The 20,076-nt window shown below is 47.5% G+C and overlaps 1 protein-coding gene across 1 annotated transcript in view; it reads right to left on the bottom strand.

The window, feature by feature from the left end:
* Positions 1–20,076, bottom strand: part of Ptp69D (Protein tyrosine phosphatase 69D) — a 367,348-nt gene that overhangs the window by 198,412 nt on the left and 148,860 nt on the right.

The raw sequence follows: 20,076 nt of genomic DNA, 5'->3' as shown, positions 1-20,076 counted from the left end.
CACGTCGAAATTCCCAAAACTTGTTGGACCACAGGGCCGAGGGTAACCGCGTTTTCAGAAATATAAAAACAGATATGGATATTACTTAAGGTTGGCTACACGCCTCTCAATAATTAAAGAGCCTAACAGTAATAGTTAAATGTTAAATATTCAAATTTAGTTAACCAGCTTGCTAGTTAGCAGGTCTTAGCTATATTCTGATGTACAGTCTTTGTAAAAAGTAACCAGGCTGCATGGTTTGCTTCTATCTTGTATAGTGGAGCCCTTGTGGCTTTCCTAAAGATCAAAACGTGTCGGAAGGTAAGAAGACCCCCAGTCCTTACCTTTAACGACCATTTCAGCTTCAGGGAAGCTGTAAGGGCTCCACTGCACGAGCTAGAAGCAAACCATGCAGCCTGGTTGCTTTTGACAAAGACTGTACTATACCCCGACAATGCTATGCCAAAAAAAAAAAAGCGTTCTTCCAACTAAAAAAGCCTGTCTTCAAAAGTTGTGCAAAGACTTAGGTGAAACACCCTGTATAAGACGCGACTGCACGAAAGCGTCCGCACATTGGCAACGCAGTGCGTATCGCAGTATTCAATGCCTCAGCGGCAATAACCCACGCACTGACCACGGTCTCCTGAGCCAAGTTTTGATTAGCGCGTATGCGGCTTCCGTTGTTCGCGCGATATTGTTCGGCGGCGCGTTTCCGCTCCCATCGGGGGTCGTTTATTCCGCGGGCAATTGCGCGTGGTACCCCGGCGCTGACCTTCGGAAACGATGATATCGCAACGATTTGCCGCCGGGCGCCTCCCTCCGTCGGCACGGAGCGTCTCAACGCCCATTTGTTGTCTGGCCGAGATAGTGCTGGCTCTTTTACGTCAAAAGCACTCTTTCGAAGACGATAGCAGACATGGTGCTGGAATAGTGCGGGACGTACGGGTACGTCGCCTGATTTCTGGCTTGATTAAACAGTGACGATGATGGTCAGGTGCTGAAGTATAGTTCTGTCTCCTGCGTTACAAATTTTCATTACGTGTCAAAAGCGCTCTTTCGAAGCCGATAGCAGAGATGGTGCTGGAATAGTGTGGGACGTACGGGTACGTCGCCTGATTTCTGGCTTGATTAAACAGTGACGATGATGGTTAGGTGCTGAAATATAGTTTGGTTTGGTTTCGTTTATTGGGGTTTAACGTCCCAAAGCGACTCAGGCTATGAGGGACGCCGTAGTGAAGGGCTCTGGAAATTTCGACCACCGGGGGTTCTTTAACGTGCACTGACATCGCACAGTACACGGGCCTCTAGAATTTAGCCTTCATCGAAATTCAGCCGCCGTGGCCGGGATCGAACCCGCGTCTTTCGGGCCAGCAGCCGAGCGCCGTAAGCACTGAGCCACCGCGGCGGGGTGAAGTATAGTTCTGTTTCCTGGGTTATAAATTTTCGTTACGTGATGGAACTGGAAGTTTTTGCATTCCAAAGAAAGCTTGAAACGTACTCTTTTTTTTCCCTTAGTACATCACTTTCCGACATATCAGCCAGTAACGACAGATCCACCGGCAGTAACAAAGCAGTAGACCGCAGCGATGACCTACTCGTTCGAGCATCCGCCTCGCATGCGGGTGGTACGGGGTTCGATCCCCAATTCCGCAGGGTACCCACCGGTGAAACAATGGGTAAAAGCTTCCCCTGGCCTGGTGCTCGGCTTCTTTACGGTGAAATGCTTGGGAAACGGTTCGCTGACCCCACCTTGAGTAGAAGAAACTTTGTGCCATAGCGCTCTTAGGCCGCAGATGCCTTTGCGCCATAAAAATTCATGATCATCATTGATGATCATGAAATACATGATGAAATCATGAATCATGATCACAAAATACATGATGATCATCATTAGTAACAATTAATGCAGTGCGCTGCTGAATTCTCGGTCCGAGGTCAAGCCGTAATTACGCCTGTTAGTGGCGCAAAGTTAATCACAGCACGAGGTGACCACGAGTATGCCATCATCAACAGCACCCAAATTTATTCCCCTTGTAGAAATCCAGCTCTCGGCGAATGAAAGCTCAGTTTGGCAAGGCGCGTTCGGGGACAACACTGGAGTGCCAAGAGACTGTTTGCGCTATTATATAACAACACACACACACAAAAAGAAAGGACACATAGGACGAGAAACGGTATGCAAGGGTTGTAGGTGCGCGAAAACTGAGTCCCCGGAAAATCCCGCTAAGCTCAGCGCAAAGTTAGAAACAAAATGCTGACAAAAAAAAAGTTTCGTACAGGCGGTAGGTGTCTCTCATTAAGCCGGAAATGAAACGCATGTCGCCAGACAGGCTCACAGCAGGTTGTAGTAGGCCCTCACGCTGCAACGCTGGAGTCAAAAAAAAAAAAAATACGAAGACAGAAAGCTCGAGCAGCCGGAGCGGAGTCGCCAGAACGCCTGGCAACAAGGGCTCCGCCAAGAACGGCCGGCAACTATAAAACACGCCAGCGGTGGCCCGTTGAGAGCTTCAGATTTATGCACGCCCAATGCGCTCGGTCGGCGCCGAGACAGCGCTATAAGTCAGCGTCCCGTTGCAAAATGGGGAAACAGGGAAACGCTAGCGGGATGAGGGAAGAAACGGCCGCGGCATAAACATTGCCCGAGAGCGCGTAAACAAAGGCCAAACTGCGTATATAGGGAAGGAGGGGAAAAAAAACTAGGCCAACAACGGCAGCGTCATTCCCAGGGAGCTAAATTATGCAAGCCAGGAAAAAACAAACAAACAGAAAGGAAAGAACACACACGCAGGTAAACGGCTGGGAAATAAGGGAATGGCCACACGGCCGGCAACCGCGCCAACAAGGTCTTTCCATCAGGTCAGGGGGAAAAGAGGCAACAGGGGAGGAGGCCTATATATACGTTGCGGGAGGTCGCAGCGGGTTTAGGCCGCAGAAAAATTGCATTAGGGTTAGCGGGCTTGCCGCTCCCTTGGCAAGCAGACAGCAGCGCCAAGCTCTTTAGGTGGCGGCATAAGAGGCTGCGCCCTCTTTCGTGCGTCCACTTAACCACAGGGGAAAACAGGTAGCGCCAGATAAGGCAGGCTTATTTCTAAACATGTAGAAACAGGCGGGTAAAAGCGCGAGCGCAGCGAAAATGAAAAGAGCAAATTGTCCGGCGCGCAACATGTTGCGAGGCACAAATCCTTAAAACAAAAGGAAAAGTGCTGCTCGTAGCTTGCGCCATACAGTGACAAGACTAATGAAATGAAAGTGAACTAGCAACAGTGAAGGAATGACAGTGACGCCGTGACTGTGAAATAGTGACAATGAAGTGGTGATTGTGAAGTAGGGACAGTGAAGCACGATAATTAACCAGTGACAGTGAAGTACGTAGAGAAGCAATGACGCAGAAGAAGTGAATGTGAAGCAGTTACAGTAAAGTAGTGACAGCGAAGCAGCGACGAAGAAGCTGTGACAGTTAGCCACTGAATTATGCAGTGATGAAGCACTGGTGACAGAGAAGTAGTGATGAAGAAATGAGGGAGAAGTGTCACAGAAGCCGGGAAAGTGAAACAGTCACTGCGACAATGGGCTGCAGGTGAATGTTGAATAAAGTGATTCAAATGATTGCTGCGGGTGAATATTGATTGAAGTGATTCAGATGGTTTGCATATTTATTATTCAAAAGGCAAAGCTCGGCAGTCGGAAGCAATATACGCACAACGTATACCTCGAGTGAATAATGTCATTACGTGACCGATGATTTCATCGTACGACATATTACGACAGCGAGCTGTACATTCCGAAGTTCCTCACGCAGTCAACACCACAACAAAAACGAAAGGGAAACGAGGGTGCCCATTTAATGTGGACAGCAGTGCGATTTAACAGAGACGGCTCCATAAAGGCAGGTCAGGTTTTGATGTCCGGAATGGCAACCTCGGTGTCCTGTCCAGCAGATAGCGAGATGCGTCTTCCGTTGTGTAGCTCATCAAAAAATGCGACATCGAGAACCAGGGTTATAAAAGATGGAAAACGAAAAAGAGAGGTGGTGATGGTGATGAAAAAAAAAATGAAAAAAAAAATGAAAATAAGACGCCTTGACATGTCCCGCCTGAAAAGCCGCACCGGACAACGTGACTGCAATACCTACCGAGAGAACAAAAAAAAAAGGAAAAAAAGAAAAAGGGGCCTCAACATATTTCCTTGAATACAAAGTTGGAAGAAAGGAAAAAGATAACAAGAAAAAAGTCGTAACAGAGAAAGCAACGGCAAAAAAAAACTGCTCCAAATCTTCATAATTTTTTTTTCATCGCGCAAAACTCAACTACCTTTTTCGCCCGCACCGTCTCTGCACCGTTATCGCCTGCCTTTTAGCTCCAAGAAAAGTTTTCGAGGCACGCGTTTGTACGAAACCGAGTCTTTCGGAGAGCACTAAAGAAAAAAAAAGTAAGGAAGAAAAACGGTGGAGGAAGGTTTCCGACAGAATGTCAGGACAGAACACAAGGGGCAAACGGCACGCGGGAGGGGCAGGAACAAGCTGCAAAACGCACGCCAATAGGAATAACACCAAAAAAAGAAAAAAAAAACACACAAGACGGACAAAGAGAGACAAGGAGCCCGGCTTTTGACTAAGGAGCACAATTGTTGGCCTGGGAGGAAGGAGAAAGGAGAAATGACGTCCAGGTTAGCGGGCACGCCATTAAAGGAGGATGCAGAGAACGCTGCCACGAAAGCTTGCCCAAGCATAAGAATACTGATAAGAAATAAAAAAAAAACTCGCGGGAAAGGAAGTGCGCATGAAAGACAAGACGGCGCAGCACGACACAGGTCAAAAGACGACGAAGACCGGAGGATCGCGGGACTGGGTAGCGATAAAAGGCCGGCAGGAAAAGCGTTGGTTTAAATGAAAACTTCGCACAAGGGAAAGAGTTTAAATAGTGAAGCAAAGGGAAGCAGCATTCATTCTTACGTCGGACACAGCAGCTTTCTTTTTGTCACCATCTCGACTGAGATAACAGTAATGATGAGCTTTGCAAAACAAAGACCTCATTGCTAGCAACCTCGTCATAAGACATCTACAGCGCTGAAAATTCGGAAGCAGCATTCTTTCTTACATCGGCTACAGTATCTTTTTCCTCTTTTCATCATTCCGACTCAGATAACAGCAGAGACGAGCTTTGCAAAACAAGACCCTCATTGCAAGCGACCTCGTCATATGACATCCATAGCGCAAAAAAAAAAAAAATGTAGTCAAGAGTTCCACGAAACATCGTCTGGTCAGGTGGAGGCATAATAAAAACATAGGGTCACTGACCAAGTCAAAGTTTAATGAAACGTACTGACGTTTCGGAAGCCCTACGGCTTCCTTGTTCACAGTCTAAAAAAAATTGGCTGTGGCTTAGCTTGGTTAGGCCCGGTAATTGCGAAAGCAATATCCGTAGCTACGCCATGGTTCAGCTGGTAGTGTAGCTGGTGGTGGTGCTTGTGGTTAGACTTGTGGTGATGCATCGGTTATACAATCCAATCCAAACCAATGCAATCCAATCCAATCCAATATGCTAATATGGTAGCTACCGGCCTCGCTACGCAACGGGCTGAAAGTGCAACTAGTATTGCTTTCGCAATATGCTAATATGGCAGCTACCGGCCTCGCTACGCGACGGGCTGAAAGTGCAACTAGTATTGCTTTCGCAATAATATGCTAATATGGTAGCTACCGGCCTCGCTACGCGACGGGCTGAAAGTGCAACTAGTATTGCTTTCGCAATAATATGCTAGTATGGTAGCTACCGGCCTCGCTACGCGCCGGGCTGAAAGTGCAACAAGTATTGCTTTCGCAATAATATGCTAATATGGTAGCTACCGGCCTCGCTACGCGACGGGCTGAAAGTGCAACTAGTATTGCTTTCGCAATAATATGCTAATATGGTAGCTACCGGCCTCGCTACGCGACGGGCTGAAAGTGCAACTAATATTGCTTTCGCAATAAAAAAAATTACATTAGTAGCTGACAAGGGAAAATGGGAGATAACATGTTCGGGAAGCTTCGTAGCAACAGGAAAATACGCTGAACGTTTAAACTCGGCGGTGGATGACAAACTAAGGACTACCGGCAAAGGAAAACGAGAAGCTCTGAAATGAACTAAGCCAACGAAATATGTAGAAAGCAGTACCGCTTCATAGTGAGTAAAAGAACGGGCGTGCCGGCGTTCGCCAGGAGGACCTAATCAAAATATTAAGGCGAAAGTCTTCAATGACTCATACTGTCGTCTGTTAGCAGAGCGTGTCACAAGCGTTTAACTCGGGAACTAAAAAAGAAAAAAACAAATGGTTGCTTCAGACAGAGGAGGCAAAAATGAACCTAGAAGCCAAGTTCGATGACTGTAGATTAATTAGTTAATTAATTATAGGCGAAAATGTCGAAATTGCGTCGCAATAGCCCGGACATTGATATAGCCACGGGAACGGTGTGACGTCACATCCACCGGAAGACGTCATGGCATAGTGAAAATTGTCACAGAATAGTCGGAAAAACGTTGGGTTTGTGTCGAATTAGATGGGTAAATGTGTCATTAAACGTAATTAACACTTAAGATCTCCGAAAGATGTACAATTTGAGTATCGAAATAGCCACGAGAAAGGTGTGACGTCACATAGACCGGAAGTCGTCACGGCATAGTGTCCTCGATTTTCGCCTCTCAACACTTTAGTTGCCAAAGTGCCCACGCAGTTTTTTGACAGCAGTCTGGTTTAGATAGCGTAACCTTGCGGCATCTATGAAGATAACTTTTCAGTTTGTCTGACAGTGTGCCTATCTGAGTGACTCACAGAGGAAAGTAATTATTTAACTAAAGGTGAAGTCTGTTTGGTTGATTGGGAACAACTCGTTTTCAATCGCAAAGTTTTTTATTGGTTAAAAAATTATCCTACAATTTGCACAAAATGGTTTATGGGGTTTAACGTCCCAAAGCGACTGAGGCTATGAGAGACGCCGTAGTGAAGGGCTCCGGAAATTTCGACCACCTGGGGTTCTTTAACGTGCACTGACATCGCACAGTACACGGGCCTCTAGAATTTCTCCTCCAAAGAAATTCCAGCCGCCGCGGCCGGGATCGAACCCGCGTCTTTCGGGTCAGCAGCCGAGCACCATAACCGCTGAGCCACCGCGGCGGCAATTTGCACAAAATCTGGAAACGGGATACGTTATCTAAAGCAACCTCGTTTTAATCACGGCCGGCATGATTCAAAGAATTGTGCCCTCATGAAAGTCAAATTTAAATGAACGTAACAGTGGCGACGAAGACAAATGAGTTTCCTAGCAGTCTAGCACGATTCAGCCCCATCTTTTTATTGCAGCTCCAGTAGAGAAAAATGCCGACTTTCTGCCAGAAACTATTAGAAGCACTTACGGTGGCTGCACGAAAAATACGAGGCAAGATATTTTTTTTTTGCGCGCTGAACTTGCCGCATTGCGAATGGATCAGAACAAGCACCACATCGGCATAGAAAGAAGCACGTGGGAAGAAACGCCTGTATAGTGTGCATTTCAGAATGCATTTGTTTTAATGTAGGTTTGCATTAAGCTCGTAGGCTTACCTTAACTTTCCTTACAAAAATGGTCTATAGCCAGTCTATCGACTTCTATAGACTCTATTGCCTTTCTATAGATACTTCTTTTTGTCTATTCATAGTCTATAGACAAAAACCTACTAAAAGTGTATGGCCATAAATCTAGATTGTCTAGATTGTCTATAGATTGTCTATAGCATATGAATTGCCTGTAGACTGTTCTCCGGGATTTGTCTATAGAGGGTATACAGACTTTATAGACAGAAGTCCATGGATAGTTTAAAAAAAATTGTGTAAGGGTAAAAGGGCAAAGAAGGAGGGGACTTTAGGCCGCCCTCTTTGGCGATGTAGTCAGGAAAGACAAGAAATATGAGGCAGGAATGTGGTGAGACACATATGAACGCCAGCATACATCATAAACTAGCGCTAACGTATGCAAAACCAGAACTCCGAGCGCAGTCGGCAGTACCATTTCAAAAGCGAATTACACGATGAATCGAGAAAAGGAGGTCATAAAGAACTAGCAAAGGTGTTAGAGTTTTAACGTAGCTAAACGAAGCAGACGTGCGAAAGCCTGGGTTTAGCCTGGCTGGCTCATGGTTTTGCTTTGCTCGGTCGTCGGCACGTCCGGCGACGATATTAGACTCATGCTAAGCTCTCTGATCGACGCTAAGTTGATCTGATCTGCTACCGCCGTAGATTGAAGTTGATAAAGACGACGATGTGCAAAGCACAGCGCGAGAGTGCATTCCAGTTTAATAAAGGCATAATCGGCTGCGGCGATAGTATAGTGCTCTCGTGCAGTGGCCATCGAAGCTGATCCGTTCGCGCCGTCGCGGGTTCGGAACCCAGTCGCGGCTACATTTATTTTATTTCTGCATGGCCTGGCGCTTATGCTAGGTTTTGCCAAGGTCACCTTCAAGGTCAAGCTTAACAAAAACTTGGTGAGACGGTCAGACCCCGTGTAGTGGTTTTTCCGCGCTAAAAGAGCGGTGGGGTTATTTGGGAATACACACGCCCACCTGGTTAAGGTTATACGTGGGAGAGGAAGAAACGAGAGCGATAACGGAGAGGAAGGTCAAATGTTTTAGGGGAATCCCCGGAGAGGAAGTTCGTCTATAAACAATTCGTGAGAGGAATAAGCCGAGCTAGTTGGTACATCATTTGAATAGAAACAGCGCAGTAGACGGGACCAAGAAGAGAGAACACACAGACACAGGCGCTGACTGTCAACTGAAAGAAGTTTATTGCAGCAACGGCAATATGCAGAACTCATATCTCCCCCACATGATAAAAAACATGAAAACATTAAAACTAGGTTACAAGTTGCATCGTGCGCACAAGAAATGCCTACTGAGTCAACAGTGGCCCTAAAGCACCGTTTCGTACTTCGAACAACGCACGAAAAAAACACCACGAACCTATAGAGGATAGCCTGAACCTCGGGTATTCCCTCGTCGGTGCCCATGCACCTTTTCTTGCGTGGACGAAAGGAAAGGTAGGGGAAGAAAAGGCGGCCCGAAGGCGCTTACGACTTGGTCGGGGCAGGACAGGACGTACGGCTTGCCAGTCAAACACAATGGCATCAGTGTTAGCGGGATCAAAGGAGGGAGTCTCTGGGGATGCAGCAGGGGCAATCCAGAGAACGCGAGAATGCGGAAACGGAAAGATGTGGGGAGGAAGTACCCTCCGCTTGCTTTGATGTGCGACCGGAAGTGTTTCTAAAGAGGAAAACAGGGAGGAAGTGAGGCACAAAAACTCCACCAGTCACGGGAAAAGGGGAAAAGGGAGAAAGGAAAAGCGCGAAAAGCACAGGCAGGCGGCCGGGTTTCGCTCGCTCCACGAGTAACCAAACGCTGTGCGGGAAAGAAAAGGGGATGCTTTGGGGAATAAAAGGGACAAAACGCAAAAGGGCTGAAGCCTTAAGACAGGAAGGCTGAGTGAATGACAAAAAAAAAGGGGAGAAGCAAACAGAGCGTCCGCGGTAATTGAATTGTTCCTCGAGACAAATCGAAGACCCAAGGGCCAACGCCTGCAAAGAAGAAACGTGACGGTGCCACACTCTCTCTATTCCCTTCCCTAGTTCGCTCCTTTAGCTTGCATCTGAATGCGGGCGTAGGGAAGAATAGGGAAACGAAGCAGAAGTTAGGGAAGAGCGGGCAAGAGGAAAGCCGCGAAGACGAGGAAAGGAACCTTTTTGAGTTCCGAGGCAAAAGAGGAAAGCCGGTCTCTATATAACAGGCCGGAGGGATCTCATTCAAGGCGATACCGTTTGCAGTGCTCGGGCAGCAAACACTCCGTTCTGTTCCTTTCCTCCCCTTTCTTTCTTCCTTCCTGCTCGTCTTCCTTCTTCCGCAGATAATTTTTCTTCTCTTTTAAGGCTCTCGTTATGAGAGCAAACACAGAGCAGGCCAGCATCGCGGAGGCGCATTTAGATGGGCTGGCTATACGACGGTCACCTCGGCAATGTCTCCGTGGACGTCCTGAGATCTGTCTATAGCGAGGGAAGAAATGCAGCTGCCGGTATCGTAGAGGAAAGAGGGGGGGGGGGGGGGGGACCTCAAGCTTCTTCCAGTGACAGCAACTTTGGCGTGCATGATGTGCCCGATGTTAGGCTGCCTGACTAAACAACTCCACAGGTCGAACTTACTCAGCAGGTTCCAAACTTTGTTGGCGGCGAAAAAAAAAAAGGTTTCGCTGCTCGAAACAAAGAAGAGTGGCCCGAACAGCACCGCCCGTGGGGAGGCATAAGCAGTCGAGAGAAAAGGGTAAAGGAAATGGACAGAGGACGTTTTCTCAACGTGTTCGTGAGACAAGTCCGGACCGAGACAAGTCAAAAGTACAGGTCTTTTCAATCAGCACAGCTTTCCATTTTTTTTTCTTTCCCTCGAAAGTCGAGGTCGTTATCACGAAGCAGGCGCATTACAACGGCATCACAAAACTAAAACATGCCTTGAACCAGAAACTGCTCGTCCGACCGGCTTGTACAGAGGTTACCGAGCTGAACCATGCCTTTAAGACTAACGAACTAGCAAGCGTAAAAAAAAATTCACATGAACGCCTAATTACCTTATGCGCTGGCAATATGCGATAGCATTAACCAGATGTAACGTCACTTCCGGTCTGGTGACGCCCGCTTCCCCCAAAGCCAATGGGAATTATCCGCTCTGGTGACGTCATTTCCCTGCAGCCAATGGGAATTCTACGGTCTGGTGACTTCACTTCTCCCCAGCCAATGGGCGAATTCTCTAACCGACGATGCGGTTTGTTTTTCGTCATGACGATTTCAGTGCGACAGCACTGAAAAAAAAACAATAAAAGGAAAAAGCAGGGAGGGAGAGGCAGACAGACAGAACCATAAGGTGCTCCCATAAAAAAATAATTATTCTCTCAGGGCACGAGAAGAGAGAATCTAAAGCGCCTGCCCCGTTAGTGCAGACCATCGGTTAGCGCAGGCCAGCGAACTTTTCGTGACACAATGTAAAGAAGTTCGTTAACCAAACCAGGGTTACTGGCAATCGATAACGCAAGCCACAGAAAAGGAAGAAAGAGAAGGGCCGATAACTAGCGGTGATCTCAGCAACTATGCGCCTCTACGTCAAACACGCGACGGTGGAGTCAATTTGGCCCGCCGCAACTCAGCGGCGGAGTTGTTAGCCGGGTGTTGTACGACAGAAACAGAACCCCTGCACGCTGTCGTAACGCGCGGTCAACTTGCGAGGCACAGTGGATTGATGCGGCGGTCAGCGTCAGACAGTGGCGCCATTACGCGAAAGTCTCCGCTCATCTCCATATGCATGAGTGGCCGCGCGGCGGCGGCGACCAATGACGCGAATTTATTCCGCTGCGGGCCCCGCACGTAAATACTGTCTCGCGTGGCGCGCATACATATGCATCGGCGGGCTGCGAGGCTGGATCGCGGCGCGTATTCCTGCTCCATTACAGGGAGTGGACCGGTGCGTCGATTCTTTTGCAACGCTGCGCGTCATTTATCAGCTCTCGTGCAGAAGAATCCGGAACAAAATCGATTCAGAGACAAAAATTGCGAGGACACTTTGGCAACTAAAATGTTGAGAGGCGACAGACGAGGACACTACGCCGTGACGACTTCCGGTGGATGTGACGTCAAACCGTTCCCGTGGCTATATCGATACCCAAATTATACATCTCTCGGGGGTCTTAAGTGTTAATTTCGCTTAAGTACACATTTTTCCATCTAATTTGACACAAATCCGACGTTTTTCCGACCATTCTGTGGCAATTTTCACGATGCCGTGACGACTTCCGGTGGAAGTGACGTCACACCGTTCCCGCGGCTATATCGACGTCCGCGCTATTTTGACGCAATTTCCACAATTTTGCCTATAATTAATTAACTAAATAATCTACAGTCCTCCAACTTAGCTTCTATGTTCATTTTTACCTCCTCTATCTGAAGCAATCATTGATTATCTTCTTTCTTGTTTAGTTCCCGAGTTAAACGCGTGTGACACGCTTTGTTAACGGACGGACGACAGTATGAGCCATTAAAGGCGTTCGCCTTAAAAATTTCTGCCACTTTCACACAGTGATTCTGGTGCTCTAATAAAGAAGGGATATACAGGACGTTTCACGTAAGACTTTTCACAATTCTTAAAAAAAGGCTTTCTGAGTTAGAAGACCGCTTTTTTCGGCATAGCATTGTCAGCGGCGTAGTACATAAGAAAACAGCTAAGACGTGCTAACTGGCAAGCTGGTAACTAATATTGAATAGATAATTTTTTTAAATATTGCCATTAGGTTCCTCAATTATTGAGAGCCGTGCAGCCCACCGTAATTAATACTCATAACAGTTTCAAGAATTTCGAAAACGCGGCTACCCTCGGCGCTGCGGCTTAACAAATTTTGGTTATTTCAACGAGTTAGGCGCACAGGAGAGGTTGCTTTGCCTGTAAGCTTCTAAAAAGCGCATGAAATTTGACGCCATGTATAGCGAAAATTTGTTGACCCATAGTGCCGAGAATAACAGCGTTCTCGAAATTCTAAAAAACCGATATGAATATTACCTACGGTAGGTTATACGCCTTTCAATAATTAGGGAGGCTAACAGCAATAGTCAGAAAGTTAACAATTAAATATTAGTTAACCAGCCGACTAGTTAGGACGTCTTAGCTCTATTCTGATATACGACACCGCTAACAATCCTATCTTGAAAAAAAAAAAGCGCTCTTCAGACTCAGAAAGCCTTTTTTTTTAATTGTGTACAGTCTTAGATGAAACACCCTGTATATACGCCTATGTATATACAGGCCGTAATGCGGCAACACTGCGGTCGATTTTAGACACAGAAAAAAGTATACATTAGGTCTACGCATATCTTAAGCCTTCAGCAGCGCCCTCCTTAGTATGCAAGTGACACAGCTGCCTTGAGACATCGTCATCATCTGAGCCAAGCACACGGGAGAAAATTTCCTCCCACCAATCAGCAAGTACCCACCTAAGTGCTATGCTTGTACTAACATTGTACTGAGTGCGACTGAGCAACACAAAGCCACTGGACGCAGTATATAAGAAAATACAGTTCCTTCACCACTGTCGAGCGTCTGCAGGCTCATGCAAAGAAACAAAACAAAACAATTGGAGCTGTTTCAAGAGATTCTTCGCTCAAGCTTGCATAATGTGCTGAATACACATCGGATCAATGTTACGTCGCTTGAAAAGCATACGCCGGCCCCGCACAATCGAGGGGTGGACCTTACGAACACGCAGGTATACAAAAGTTCTGAAGTTTTCTGCGGACGCACAATAAGAAAGAGAGAGAGAGAGTAAGCAGGAAGAAAGGAGGAAAAGGACCGAGCACGCTAAGCGAGCGCGGAGCGCTGCAGTTTAGAGCCGCAGATTAGTCGCAGACGCTAAGTGAGGCACCGAATCGATGGCTCCGTCTCGTTCGCGAGCCGCCCCGTCACATCAGCGCGGAAACACACCGCCGCGCGGGCGGCCATAGAGGCGCACTGTGAGCACGTCGGAGGGGAGAAATTATTAACGAAAAAAAAGAGAGAGAAACGCGCGGCCAAAGCCGGTTCAAAAGAGAGAGGCGGCGCTCGATACACGAAATCGAGCGATCGCTGAGCGACCGGCGATCGCGGCCGAGTTAATCGATCGATGTCCGCCAAACGGCTCGCGTATTGCGTCCGGACGACCGGTCTTTCATTCCACTACACGGCGGCAGCAAGCCGGAAGCGATCAGCACTGCCGCCCCCACCGCGCGTCCGCCCGACGTTTAGATGCACAGCGGGGAGGAAGTGAACGCAGTCTCAATCAGCGGCGCGAACGGAGACTGGCGGCGAGTTTATGCAGCGTCGAAAGCAGGAGGCTGGCGTGAAGCCACGCACGCCAAAGGGGTGAACGTCACGGCATGTCGCTCAGCGAGTCGGGACTGAAGGCGCAACGGGTAAGAAAGACGCACTCCTCATTTTGGGTAGAAAGCAGCGCGAACGGGGGAAAGACAGAGAACAAGGAAAGACGCAAAGGAGCGCTCACCCACATCCCAAAATAAACCCATAACAACTAGCTCAACTATCCTTTCTACTACGAACTCTTCATTCGAGATAAGACAGTATCAATAGCTCGAGCGCCAAGCCAGGGAATGATTTAAATAGGCAGGGCCACAATTTCTGCTATCACTCTAGACAGAAACGAGTAAAGAGGAAGTGAGCTATTCTACAGCGCACTCCCACTGTCTTTTATAAAAAGGAGTACGCAAGGGGACACCCTACGCCCCTTTTACTACCATATGGGCATATTTCGTGATTAGGCTGTATACGTACGAGCACGCGGTGTTTAACATACCGAATATGCACACGGGACAAGAGACAGCGATGTTACAAGCCGTAACAGAAAATTCTCTAAATTAGAGCAAAAAAAAAAATTCCTATTTCAAACAATTTTCTCCCTGCAGAGCTTGAAATCTCCGGCAAATGGGGAAAAAAGTGAGACGATTTCGGCTCTTAGAATTCCCTCTTCGCCAAAATTGTACTTCTGAAATTCCCTGAAAAAAAAAAAAAAAGGGAAAAGTTATCAGGATGGAAACGTCGCTGCCACAACGGATGCCCTGGTGAAGGGCCCGCATTGGTGCGCCCCACGGGGCGTACTATTTCGCCTTCATCGAAATGCTGCGGTCGCGGCAGAGATTCGAAATCAAGAGGAAGAAATGGGCCTGGGCAGGGCATGTAATGCGAGGACAAGACAACCGCTGGTCACTGTGGGTAACGGAGTGGATTCCAAGAGAAGGCAAACGTAGCATGGGGCGGCAGAAAGTTAGGTGGGGGGATGAGATCAAGAGGTCTGCGTGGATACAGTGGCCACAGCTGGCAAAAGACAGGTTAATTGAATAGACACGGGAGAGACCTTTGGTTTTGGTTTATTGGGGTTTAACGTCCCAAAGCGACTCAGCCTATGAGCGACGCCGTAGTGAAGGGCTCCGGAAATTTCGACCACCTGGGGTTCTTTAACGTGCACTGACATATCGCACAGTACACGGGCCTCTAGAATTTCGCCTCCATCGAAATTCAGCCGCCGAAGCCGGGATCGAGCCCGCGTCTTTCGGGTCAGCAGCCGAGCGCCGTAACCACTGAGCCACCGCGGCGGGGCGGGAAAGGCCTTTGTCCTGCAGTGGGCGTGGTCAGGCTGATGATGATGATAGCTATTTAAATCTGCGTTCTGGAAGAAAAATTCGTTTTCTACCGGGTTTATTCGTCTCCATCATCCGGAGCTTTCCAAAATCTATGCAAATGAAGGAACGACACGAATCCGCAGAGAGAATGCATAGCTTCATAGTGGGACATACACTGAGTCATTTAAACACGTCTACATTCCACATCTTAAACAGTAATACGCCTAGATGGGGCTAAAATTGGAGTAAAATGCTCCCCCCCCCCTCCCTTCCCACCCCCCACGGGAATTCAGTCCCCGGAATTCAGGACAGATCCTGTCTATGAGAAATGACACCTCGCCATCAGTATCGGCAGTTCTGAAGTCCGCTCGATTGTAAGTGCCGCACAGTGGTTTGCCGAGAACCTGAACGCACGGATGGCAGTTGAGATGTGACAGTTGGCATGCATCCAAACTGCCTTGCGCCGAAGGGAATAGCAACTGTCACCTAGTGCAGCTTCGAGCGTTTGCTTTCCATATTTCGTTCACGATACAAACAAATCGCAAGCAGATAAGATTCAGCTAAACAAATAATGTAATATCTGTAGCACCTAGCACCCCGCATAACCCTATCGACGCCACAAAACAATGTTTAATGCGAGCTTGAGGCGACCAAACAGGCATGAACGCCCGAGTATAAATCTTTTTTCGTCAAGCATGCGGCGTTTCCGCCATACAGTGACGCGATAAAACAATCGCTCTCTATCCGCGCCCTTTTTTCACGCTTCCTGGCTGGCTACACAAACACTTTCCTACACCGCAGTAGTATCCGCCCCGGGTTTCCAAGCGCGCCGTCCAAAAACGCCGCATCCCGCCAAGGACGGGCTTCCCAAAACTCCTCGAAATAAATCAACGCACACCTACGCACACCGTCGACTCCTGCCTGAATACTTAGTTCGGCGCAGAACGCCTGCACTAGCCAGGCCGGAATGAAACGCGAACGGCGCTTATGAAACAAAACGCGACATTTTGCCTCTACTTCTAGCTGTTGTACACGAATAGCGCGATTTATGTTTGTGTGTAACATAGCTAGGGAAGTATATTTGAGAAAACTGGTTTTGCAAAGGAATGTGTTGCGGCAGGTAGAAAAATATCGCGTATGCATGTTCGCGTTTCATTGCGGCCTGACAGCACTCGACGCGTGCGCACGCAGTAGAGCTCAATAGGGTCACGCTGCACGCAACTAAAACGGGTGGAGCGTGGCGGAGACGGCTCGGGGCTCGAAACCAGATAGCCACAGCTAGAGAGGCGGGCTCCGGGCCGATGGGAACGCTCGTTATCTCAAAAAGCCAGCCAGCCACTACAAGCGGGAGCGAGAGAGAGCGCGGTACCAACTTTTCGGATGCCTCCGGTCGGGCGTTGGCTCGCATTCGCCGTCTTCGCCGTCGTGGCGACTGAACGTCGCAGTTTTAGTCCCCAAACCCATTCCCCACAGACCGGAGAAGTCGCTGCGGTACCAACGCCTAAACTGGACGCGCCAAATCCGGCTAAGACTTACGCGCTCTGTTCATTTTTTATTTATTTATTTGCCTTTTGCCGCGTCCAGTTGCTTGGCGAGTGAGTGGAGATTAAAAAACGACGTCAGTCGCTCGATGCTGAGAGAGAAGAGAGAGCTGGCGCCACCGGTCCTGTCGCGCCTAGACATAACTCTCTCGAGCGCCCGGATTTATTTTCAATCAAAACTTGGCTCACTCGATTTGCATGCAGTATAAGGCTCGAAGCGCGACGCTAAACAGGCGCATTTCGAAACTGGAACTCGCGCACTGCCGCGGAAATACAGTATACGGAAATTTAGCGTAGTCCCAGAAGCTTAACACTGCGCGAAACATTTGGTATGGAAATCAAGGCAGGGAGGGAGGAGTTAAGGAGGAAGGAAGGAAGGAAGGAAGGAAGGAAGGAAAAAATGAATGAAGGAAGGAAGGCAGGAAGGAAGGACGGAAGGAAAGAAGGAAGGCAGGAAGGAAGGAAGGAAGGAAGGAAGGAAGGAAGGAAAGAAGGGAGGAAGGAAGGAAGGCAAGAAGGAAGGAAGGAAGGAAGGCAGGAAGGAAGGAAGGAAGGCAGGAAAGAAGGCAGGAAGGAAGGAAGGAAGGCAGGAAGGAAGGAAGGCAGGAAGGAAGGCAGGAAGGAATGAAGGAAGGAAGGAACGAAGGAAAGAAAGAAGGAAGGTAGGAAGGAAGTTCCATTCATTCATTATTTCATTCCGGACAATATTACATGCCGTCCACGCGGAAAGATTAAAAACTTAGACTGCACACGCTACAGAGTCCGAGAATTATGCATGAGGAGTGTTGTGTCCCCGACTGTAAAGGTTGCAGATAGTTACTGCGCAACTCATCTTCATCATCAGCATGACCACAGGAAAAAGGCCTGCCCCATACCTTTCCAATTAACCCTGTCCTAAGTCAGATACGGCCATCCTATTCCAGCAAGCTTCATAATATCATCCGCTCACCTATCTTTCTTCCGTCCCCTATTACGTAAGCCCTCTCTTGGAATCCAGACCTTTGTCTTAACGAACAGCGGATATCTGCCATCGCATTACATGCCCTGCCCATGCTCATTTCTTCTTCTTGATTTCGACTAGAACGTCTTTGACCCGCGTTGAATCCCTGACCCACTCTGCCTTCTTACTGTCTCTTAACGTAGGGGCTTATTATTTTTATTTCCTTTTGGTTGCCCCAACCTATCGAATGTCTCTTAACGTTGCACCTGTTATTTTCTTTTCCATCGCTCGCTGCGTCGTCCTTAATTTAGGTGTAACTATATTTGTCAACCTCCGCGCCTCGCTCTTTTCGCCGGTACAATTTTCGAGCGTTGCTTTATAAGAGACGCCACAGCATTGAAACCTGAGGTGCGGAGACCACGAATACCTTAAGGCTGAAAACGATGTTCACAGGGTAAAAGTAATGATTCAAAATCAACACTACATATTCATTTTCAGCACCATATACATTAAAATCACAGTCAGAAAGGTAATTAGTCATTTCACGAGGTCTGTTCCTTTGCAGATGAAAATGATTGTTGACAGTCCTGCATATACGCTTATATCTATATGAATTAGGAATACACAGTATGTCCTCATCTGAGAGTTAAGCGTCCTTATGAGAAGGAATCTGGCACGGCCACAATTCCTCTATGAGCTCACGCTTGCTTTTCGTGAAATCGCTCCAGTAAGGCGGCTATTTAAATCCCCTACCAGAAACCAACAAGCCTAGAAATTAACCTTACTTCAGGGAGATCTCACGTGTTTAAAACTTACGGGAGTAGCCCTCAAAATTCATCCCTATATTTCCAGTCGGCTTCGACAGCTCGTGCGAGCTGGTAGTCATACACAAAAGAAACATAAATCTGCTAGAGCAGTAAAGCTGGCAGCCTGGGGTTCAATTATGTAAAATAATTTTTTTTAGCAAGCCATGGCTATAAGATATACCACAGAGGCGCAGGAAAATGCAAACACCCCTTTTCAAAAACTGTAAACCTGAATTTGGTTTTAGACGCTGTGCTTGCGCCTTTTCTGCCCGCATCACTTCATCTTTAACCGATTAAAACAAAAGGAAGAGGTTATGAAGAGAGGAAGATGGAGGGGGAAGAGGGGGCAGTTCCGACTCTCTTAAACAACCATTAGAGGCAACCCCCCGCCTCCCCCCCCCCCCCCCCCCCTCCCTCGAAAAAAAACGACTTTTCCGCACACATTGATGCCAGGAGTCCTCAAGACGCCGTGACAAACCGTCCTGGATCAAATGAAATAAAAAAAATGGTCAAAATGGCTCATATGATCCTCCGCAACACTGCAAATCAATTTAAAAGTCACAGACAAAGGAAAACGCCCGCTCTAGGTAGTGGACGAAGCATTAAAAGCAAGACATAAAGAGATGAACAGCTGATAATGGAGTACGTATGAGATAGTCCGACGTCAGAGGTACGTTCCCTACACGGGAGCACAGATCGATGAGTACGTTATTTAAATTCCACCGATCGATTCGGCTCCGCCGGCGCTGTTATGAGCAGTAACGAAAGCTGAAGACGAGGCAATTCTTGTACGTTTTCCACTGCCAGATCGCCGATCTAGTACGGTTGAGACATGAATATAGAAATGCAGAGTTGAGAACCATACAAGACAGCGTCACATTAAGATATACATAAAGTGTGGCAGCAACAGAACGAAATCTGTGCTTTACAAGCGCGAAACGCCCGAAGTAATCATGCAGCTGAGGAAATAGTATCCCAGTCCAAAAAAAACGACAGAATCGTGTCAAAAATATCCCAAAATGTGTTGCCATTTAGCCCTAACATGTATTTGTCTGTAGTTTTGTGGTATTTTTCCGTAGTACCACTGCTTTTGTGTAATACTTTTTGGTAGTCTGTAGTATTTATTTGTAATAACAGCGCAAAATTTTGTTACTAAAAAATTTCTGCTGTTCTTACAGGTTCATGGTCAAAAATGCCACTAAAAATGTATTGTGACAAAAGAAAATTATGCGTCGTATTTTTCGAATGAAGTACCGAAAACGCAATTAAAGCCAGCAATTAGGATGGGAGAAACTCTGCGGCTTATTCTGTAGACATGGTTCAAGGAATCGAAGATGAACTTCCATCAAAAGAAGCATCCGTGGCAAGCTGGTACAGCCTTTGTCAAAAGTTTAGAGTCCATGGAGTTCGATTCTAAGGCGCGCAGTAGGGCCGCTGTGGCATCCTCGAAAATCTTACTTAAGAGAAAAGAGAAACTGGAGTAAGCTGTCTCTATTACGTAAAAGTATACAAAAAAGCATAAAAAGTAAAAAAGGATAACAGTATCCGCAAGGCCTTTTTATTAAACGGCGAGCTCTACAGGCCACTCACTCCCATAACAGGCGTAGT

This window comes from Amblyomma mixtum, chromosome 1 (genome assembly GCF_055824585.1).
Source record: "Amblyomma mixtum isolate Tamu chromosome 1, ASM5582458v1, whole genome shotgun sequence".
Classification (NCBI taxonomy): domain Eukaryota; kingdom Metazoa; phylum Arthropoda; class Arachnida; order Ixodida; family Ixodidae; genus Amblyomma; species Amblyomma mixtum.
The sequence above is the reverse complement of the archived record's forward strand: the minus strand, read 5'-3'. Positions and strand labels throughout refer to the sequence as shown.